The sequence below is a fragment of the Alligator sinensis genome, unplaced genomic scaffold (assembly GCF_000455745.1).
Source record: "Alligator sinensis unplaced genomic scaffold, ASM45574v1 scaffold174_1, whole genome shotgun sequence".
Classification (NCBI taxonomy): domain Eukaryota; kingdom Metazoa; phylum Chordata; order Crocodylia; family Alligatoridae; genus Alligator; species Alligator sinensis.
In genome coordinates this window covers 27,308-36,467 of record NW_005842516.1, presented here as the reverse complement: position 1 = coordinate 36,467, position 9,160 = coordinate 27,308, and the positions used below count along the sequence as shown (strand labels likewise).

At 43.5% G+C, this 9,160-nt stretch overlaps 1 pseudogene; it reads right to left on the bottom strand.

Annotated features, from left to right (window-relative positions):
• Positions 1–2,774: 2,774 nt before the first annotated feature.
• On the bottom strand, positions 2,775–3,821 carry LOC102373337 (annotated as a pseudogene).
• Between the last annotated feature and the right edge of the window lie 5,339 nt (positions 3,822–9,160).

Genomic DNA, 9,160 nt, shown 5'->3' with positions numbered 1-9,160 from the left:
CAGTGCCTTCAGCACCCTCGGATGGAGCTCATCCGGGCCTGCCGACTTAAAGGCATCCAGTTCTTCCAAGTGACTCTGCACCATCTCAGGGTCTACGCATGGAAGTCTGGCGCCTTGCTGCTGCCTCTCTACAACCCCAGTGAGAGACTTGTCGTGCCCCTCGCTTAGGAACACTGAGGCAAAGAACTCGTTGAGGAGTTCAGTCTTGTCCCCTCTGTCCATCACCAATTGTTTCTGCCCATTTAGCAGGGGTCCTATTCCTCCCAGGGCCTTCCTTTTACTCCCATTATATCTAAAAAACAATTTCTTGTTGTCTTTTACATGGGTTGCCATCCTCAGCTCCATAGTAGCTTTGGCCCGTCTAACTGCCTCCCTACAAGCACGAGCAGAGGAGGTATATTCGTCTTTGGTGATCTCTCCCTGTTTCCACTTTTTATGTGCTCCCCTTTTGGACCTTAGGCTGCCCTGGATTTCTCTGATCAGCCAGGGAAGCCTCCTCGCCCCTTTCCCTCTTTAACCTCGCACGGGGATCGTCTTGCTTTTCAATACTTGCTCAACCAACTATTGAAAGCCTTGCATTTGAAAGCTTTATGCCAATTGCGTAGTTGATCCAGTAAAAGATACCAGCCTAAGAAATCCTTGCCTTTCGAACAACTTTTAAAGTAGTCGCTCCAAATGGAAATTTCAGAAGTATCTTAGAGAATTAGAAAGACGAGTTCTTTCAGCTCTCAGTGAGACTTGATCACCTAGCATCCACACGGTTTCAAAAATCCTACCATCATCTTCTGTATTACTGGTGACCAGCCAGACTAGATAAATATATTGATAAGAGGTTTGGATATAGGATGGATAGACAGACCAACACAAACACCATGTAGATAAATTGGCATGAAACCAGCCATACTAAGATGACAGCTACAAATTGTTTCTACCCAAATGTAACCTAGTTTGAGAGTCCAGGTAGCTTTTCCCCCCACAAGTGCCATGTCAACTAAAGCTTGGACATTATTTCATTCAAAACACTAAAGATGATCCCATCGCTGTTATTTCTGGGCTTTTTGGTAACCTTAGGAAGAGATGTGCTCCAACTCAGGTGTGTGCCCCACATCTCGCTCTGATGTAATATACTTTCATGTTCTATTCATTTTCAATGTTAAGTGGTTGAAAAATTGACTGGCTACGTGTTTGGCCAATTGTTTTAACAATTGCCCCCATGCCAAGGCAAGTCATGCTATTCCAGATCAGCAACTGCCATACAAAACCCAGACGTCCTAACTTATTTCTCTCCTGCTATTATCCCACAGGCAGATTTGTCTTCCAGTGTCTGTAGCAACCTGAGTTCTGTGCTTCTTCTAGACGGACCATTAAAAGGGGGACTATTTCCCCGTGTTTCATATATCCCATCTTGTAATATCAGGCAGCTTTTCACCAAAACCCATTTGGCAAACCCGTTCTCTTTGGATTGGAGGAGGAAGACATTCTTAAAGTTTCTAATTTAGTTGCTTAAGACAGAATTTCAAACCTCCAAAGTGGCAACGTTTTTGATCCAGCCAGGAAAACCTCAAAGGGATTTTAGAGAAACTTTAATGTTAGTGCCTATGCTATTTCTGGAGTTAGAAAATAGATAAGTGGAAAGTTTGGGGTCTGTCTGATTCTGAAAACTGGATCTAATTTTCCTGTTGGGTAGCAAACAAATATTGCTGAGATTTGACCTTGTTGTAATATTTTTAACACTTTTTTGGAGGAACCTGGTTCTACAGTCACAGACATAGCAGACTTGGAAAGGCCGGGACGACTGATACGTTAATCGTACAATGCGATCTTGAGGCTATGCTAGTTTACTGAGAAGGAGACAGGTTTTCAGAGACCCGGTTGCATTGCAAGGAAATAGAGATCAGGTTATAGATATAATACTGAGCATTTCAGGAAGGACTTGCATACTATGTCTGCTTATAGAGGCACCCAGATCCCCAACTCATTTCAAAGGGCAGCTTCTCTGAATTACTCTTAGAGGCAGATCTTCAGTTCTCTAGGAGGGACGTTTCCTTCCAGTGAAGCCAATGGAGACTTTTACCTTGTGCAATTACATGCAGGCAAGGAATGTCATTCCTAGCTGCATCGCCAACTGCCTACATTTGCAGACACGGCACAGCCAGAAGAGTATTCATTGGCTGGGTAAAAAGCCAGGGCAGGCACTTGAACCCCTGATGGATCCATAGTGGCCTTAAAAGTCTGAAAACATCAACCATAAACCATGACTATTTGGACCCGTACGCAGGAAAAAAGGAAGGACGTATGGGAGAGGAAAGCCTCCCATGTTTTGCTCTCAGTCACTAAGTAGTCACCAGCAAAGTAGAAAGATCCAAGTTTTAGGCCCCCTTGCCCAGAGTTGGTTGAAACCTAGGTCTCATTGACAGCCCAGCAAAGTACTTGACGCACCACATCACGGGTCAGTAACCACCCAGGGGCTTCTCTAGCACTTTTGTGAGGCTGGTCTCTGAACAGATAATAGTGGAAGGTTTGAAAGAAATATGTGGGGCCAGGAGAAAGGTGGCGGGCGTGTGACTGAATGGATGAAGAAATAGCCACTTAGATGACTGGAAAAATACTAGAACGTTATACTAGATGTATACAAACCATGTAAGAAGGCTTTGAGATACTGACCTCATGTATTACGGTTATTCCTATCGTTATTGTTAGAGATATTGATATTATCATTGTGATTGTTATTATAGCTTAACCTGAAAGGTTTTGCAAAGTGGGAAACACAGGGACTATTCAACAAATGAAGGCTCTAATTGTCTTCCTGAGAACAGGACTGTCCACAGTAATGTCTGAATTGCATTTTTTATTTTGGCACTCCTCAGTGTGTAGATCACTGGGTTCACTGTGGGGATGGGCACTGTGTAGAGCACAGAGATTGCTTTATCTGCTGTGAATTTCTGGAAGGGTCTATCATAAAATGAACATGCCAGGCCCAAAATGCAAGCACACCAATGTAATCTGTACAGTACAAGTGGAAAGGGCTTTGTGCTTCCCTTCTATAACATGTGTTCTTATCTTGCCCAAGATGATAGTATAGGAAATAAGTAATGCAAAGAAGGACCCAGAGATTACAAACGCATTGTTGGAGATGATCTGCAAGTCTATCACATTGGTTCCTGTGCAAGCAAGTTTCATGACCCGTGGGATTTCACAGTAGAAATTATCCAGTAGAGTGGGTCCACAAAAGGGCACCTGAAAATTGAGTGCAATTTGGACACTAGAATGGACAAAGCCACCCAACCATGCCCCAGTCACTAGCCCTATGCAACCCCCTGGTTCATGATGGTCAAGTACCATAATGGTTTATAGATGGCCACATATCGGTTATCTGCCATTACTATGAGAAGGAAGACTGAGGTTCCTCCTGACAAGTGGAAGAAAAATATCTGTATCAAGCCCCTGTGAAATGAGATGGTTGTGTGTGGAGACAGGAGGTCCCTCAGCATCATGGGGACAGTCGCTGGGGACTTGAAGAGGTCCAGGTAGGCCAAGTTGGTGAGCAAGAAACACATGGGCATATGGAGGTGGCAGGTGCAAATAACTATAGTGATGATAGTGAGGTTACCAAACCAGGTATCAATGTAGACTATGAGGAAGGCCAGGAAGAGGAAGCGCGGCAGTTCAGGGCTCTGACAGACGCCCACAAAGACAAATCCTTTCACTGTGTTAGTGAAGTTCTCCCGATTCATGCTGTGTTCTTAAAGTAGACCTGTAGGAAGGACATTAAATGAAGACAAAGATGTACTTTTACACTTGTATTCTCAAAATTCTGCTAATCTGTCACGTTCCCTTAGCAAAGGCTTTTCTTTTGAAATTCTCCTCTTCACATTTGTTTCCACCTCAGAAAACAATCATCATCCTAAAACCAAATGCTGATACAGATCACTGGAAAATGACTTCTTCCTTGGGACATTAAAATGTGCACAGTGATGGGGTTACTGTCCCCTTTCTCTGAAGCCTATGGTGTTACTCCTATTTGATCATGAGACAAAGCATTGTAGGACTCTTTCTGTATTATGCTATTCAGACAGTAAGGTGATGATACATTGTCATTTTATGCACCTATCAGGTCAGGCACCTAAACACAACATTTAGATCCTAGATGACCTATTGAGGTCCCTCTTAGTCCTATTTTTCTATGATTGTATGAAACCACAGCTCAGATGGTGCTTAAATGTGTAGGTTCTGAACTTCCCTCGGTGTCTAAAGGTGCTATTACAGGTTCACTGTAACACATTTAAATAAACTAAATCAAACATGCTGTCATGAAGTTAGAACAGTTTCAGACCAGTCACCAGGTACGGCTTTCACAGACCTGCCCAACAGTGACTTGGTACTAGAGGGCCTGGTAAGCAAGGGCATGGACAAGTCTACCCCTCCTCTGGGGTGGGAGAGGGGTGGGAAGGAGTGTCATGGAGCTCAGGCATAGAGAAAACACCGTGTGGTTTCTTTCACTCCACAGCCAGCAAGATGCAAGTGGAGCAGTTGGTGAGAAGGGAAAAGTCTTGAAAAACATTTTTGAAGTGAATGGGAAAGAGGAAGGAGTGGAAAAAAAAAAGACTAACAATTAAAAAAGGACCAACAGCTTGCATGTGTTTCACTTAATTTGGACCAGTCAGAGGATTTCATCAAGCAGTGACCAGCATCTGGCTAGTGCAGCTGTCCTGCTGAGCCAACGAACTTGGCAGAATTAAATAACGTCATCGTGGTTTAATCCTATCTCACAAGAAATGCTTGGGACTGTCTATGATTAAGCCCCTTTGACTTTATGAAAGTGACTGTAGAAACAACCTTTTCCATCACATGTTTCATCCCCAGGGCCTTTGCACACAGTTGTTCCTGGTGAGTGATGCAGGGACGTGTGATGACATCCTGAGGCACAGACTTGACCAGTAAACGGACAGATCCATTGTGCTTGCCTATCCTCACAGGGGCGCCATCTATTGTTAGACCACAGAGTTTGTCCTCTGGAAGATTTAATTCCAACAAGACATGTTTCACTTCATTGAAAATATTCTGTCCCGTCGTTTTGCCTTGCATTGGACACAAGTCGAGCAGTTCCCCAGCAACATGGGATTGTTTGGTTTCTCCTCGTGCAAAGATTGCCAGTTGAGCTGCATCACTCCCATCTGTGCTTTTGTCAACCCCCAAGCTGTAAAACTGACGGGCACTGAGTCTTTTCATCAGTGAATCATCAGTGTTTGATGCCATGTCGTCTACTCTTCTAGTAACCGTCTGATGTGAAAGGCTGGTTTTCTCCACCATTGACTGTTTGTCAGGGAATACCACAGATGTAAATGTGCCCAAGCAATCTTTCACACATTCTCCATCAGACAATGGTTTCCCCCTCTTAGCTATTGCCTCGGCTATCAAGAAGCTGATCTTGGTTGCTGCCTAAGACTTCTGCCTCGCAGCTTTGAAGAAAGACGTCTGCCTGTTCATGCTCTGTTACAGAGTTCTCCCGATCACTTCTAACCCGACGCACCAGGCCGTCACATGTCTTTGCATGTTTTGTAGAACAATGTTGCCTCACATTGTACTCCTGGCAGACAGCCACTTTCTCGTGGCAAATCAGACACAGGATGTTCCCGTTTTGTTCAAGAGCAAAAAAATCAGTGATCCAACTAGCTTTGAAAACTTGACATTCAGCATCAATTTTTCGTTTCCTATGATCCGTCATCTTTTGAGTGTAGGGTAGGCCCTGTGGCTAATAGAGCCAAAATTAATTTTAGTCAGAGGAAAACTAGTTTGGGAGAGACAGGTGAAGGTAAAAACAACTCACCAGTTCAAAGTCACCATTTTATGACTATGTAATAATATTGTGGTATCAATACGGACCCCCACCCATCAGGTATTGTCATAATATGTAAGGTACAGCCTGACATGTGCAGGTGCTGCCATCGTATGCCAAGTGCAGCTTCAAATGCCTCTCAGTAATGCTATCTAATGTCAGTTAATGCCTCATATGCATGGTAAAGTCTCCATCTGTAAGGTACATCCTCATGCGTGCAGGTGCTGCCATCATAAGCCAAGTGCAACCTCAAATGCCTCAGTAATGCCAGGCCCCGGCCCCAGGCAATGGACCCCAGCCAAAGCCCCCCCCCTGCCCACACTTACCTTTCACTCGTGGCTCTGTCTCCCAGCACCAATGACACGCTCTCCAGTTATCGATGACCCGCGCTTTTGCTGCCGGCTACTCGTCTTCCCACATGCACCACGTCGGCAACGTCCAGCTGATGTGGTGCGTGTGGGAATCTTGTCCTTTCCCCGGCCCTTCAGCAGCCAGTGTTTTACTTTCGTTTCCCATTGCAGCACCTCGGGTCTCAGAAAACGGCCTGGTGGGCCACAAGTTGGACAAGCCAGCCTTAACCCAACGCATCACAATCACTTTGATGTGGAGCAATGAATGGGGACTTAATGAGGTTTCCAACAGATGGTGGCTGAAAATACACCTATGCTGGCTGAAGTGAGAGACATGTATGTACAGAAAGCTGAGTGAGCTATTAGGAAGCTGGTTTGCGCCACAGGATCCAGTCTCTGCTTTGCTACAGAAATCTTGCTTAGCTTTAGTAAGTCAGCTAGGACCCACTGTTATAGGTCCTAACTGACTACAGGTCAGGTTCTTCAATGTGACTAAAAGCTTTTGAAAAAAATCTACTATAGACTTATCTGCAGTCTAGGAATCTCAATAACTCTAATAACATAGTTGCTAGGACTTCTTTGCCTTAAGTTTTCAACATAGAAAAGTACTTTCTTATTATTATATCTCACAAGAATACAGATGGACAGATGCACTAAATGTTATGAAACACTTAGGCCTATAGCTAGGGGGCTTCTAAATCTTTCTTAGGCTGATCTTTAGCAATATTAAAGGAAATCTCTTAAAGGAAATCTCTCAGGTGTTCACCCTGTCTAAGGAATGCCATTAAAGTGAAGTGCATGTGGCATCTACATCCTCTGGTCAGCTTTGACAATTGTAACAAATGTAATGTTTTCCAAGTCTGTGCTAGACTAGAACGTTGTTCCTTATTGCCATATATAAGTGTCTGCACTTATTCAAAGGATGCTGTTAGCGTGTCCTGCCTGAATCTGAGCCATTTTGCTAATATTGGTATTACTGGTTTTTAAAACTAAATATACATTAAACATACAATAGTTACTTAATTTGAATTATTTTAAGAGAGATTCCAAGATCTGTGTATTTGTCTGCATTTTCCCCACTGAGTTAAATGCATGTGTCCTTAATATTACAGTGAACATTTTTTTCTTCAGATATTCATGTTTGTTCCTATTTCACAATTTTATATCAATATATTACAAAGCCCATTTATGAAGAGATAAATAGAAGAAACTTAGGTGTGCACTAGTATAGTTTATGACTACTCTAGCACATGCAGCAGGCTGTTGGCAGAATAGAAGATACATGGAGAACTCAGAAACCTAGAGTCTTAAACCACAGCTCCATTTAGTAGGTAATGGTGTCCTCTACAATTTTAAATATTAATAATAATAATACTACTACTAATAATAATAGTCAACCTCTTTAGCAGTACTGGCTCTGTGATTTCAGGGCTGGCTGCTTCTCCATGACGGCTGTCTGGTCTCAGAAATGTTCTGTGCTATCATGACATGCAAAGAGCCATCACCGTCACAAAGACATTCCTTTATCTTGCTTCTGATCCTCCCACAAACCATAACAAGAGGATTACCTAGCTCCAGAAATCCCCCGGAGTGAAGTGGAGAAACCAAAGAAAGCTGCTGAGGATCAAAGAAGAGTTCATTTCCAAAGGGAATGAATCACTTAGAAGATGGTTAATTGTGGAGTCAAGCAACTCCTATGGCAAAAGATTTGTGCACAGAGTTATTTGACATGGAGAGTGTAGAAACCATGGGCAGAATCCCATTAACCTGAGACGTGGGAAACATGGTTTCCAGGCCCTGTAGCAAATCAAAGAGAAGGGAAGGTTCTTTAACTTGGGCGCTTTCACGAGCTCTCTGTTCCCTAAGCTTTTCTTCGCTGTCATGCTGCATAGGTACAAGACTTTGTACCTGGGGTGAGCCTTCATCCCTAGGAAATCTCATTGTCTTGTCCCCAATCTTTGCAGCTCCAGTGGAGGAAACTTTGCAAGCTCACTGGTCATCACCCAGTTTGCAAATTATGTGGGTCTCTCTACATCTGTAGAAAGTGAATGCCTGTGGTATTCAGTTGCCCTGAAATCACCTGTAGCACAAGACAATTGGTAAAGTATAAAGGTTTATTGCATGTAACAGAAGACAAAAAAATGACAAAACTGAAACTATGAGTCTGCAGACAAATATCCAAAAAACCCAAACAGAAATAGCTTGCCCTGGCCAGTGACTGTGTCTGTGTTTGCAGGTGCTGGCAATCCTGCCAGCTCTTCCCAAATCAGTACCAGCTTCACTTGCTGGGGATTAAATCATGTGCTAGGCACCAGGGTTCCTACTCAAATTTCTCTCCAAAAGTCTTCTTTTAAGTCCAATGTTTTTTCTCTATCCAGACTCTCAAAAAACGTATTTATCTTGGTAGATGTTTTGCTTCCCCCCCAGATAGACATCTATATGACAGATTACTTGTCTTTCCCATTGGTATTATACTCAAAAAGGACAGAGGCATTAGTCTGCATGCAACTCTCTCCTCAGCTGGGACCTGTTGAGCACAGCTGTCACCATTAGGGGATGCACCTCATGCTTTTCCCCCCTGAAAGGCATTTGGCCATGCTTTCCTATACCCTCTGTGCTCCATAAACACAGTCTCGCCCCTTCCCCATCTAACATGCCAAACCTTTTCTGATATGCAAATAGGCAATGTGTATTGAGAAGTTCTCCTGATGCCTGATCTGGCTGTAAAACCCATGGACCATTTGTTGATTAAGCCACACAGCTCCACTACGGTGCCTGCTCCAGTGCCTTTTGCAGCACTTCAGCTGCAAGGAACCTGTACAACTGGGCAGCAGTGAAGCACTCATGTTTAAAGTATTTCACATTGGACTGGGATTTGTAGCTCTACATGAACATCTATCCATACCTCTGTTAATTAAACCCTACACAATAGTTGCCCATTGTGGCTCCAGCATAATTTCCGGAGTCATGCTGA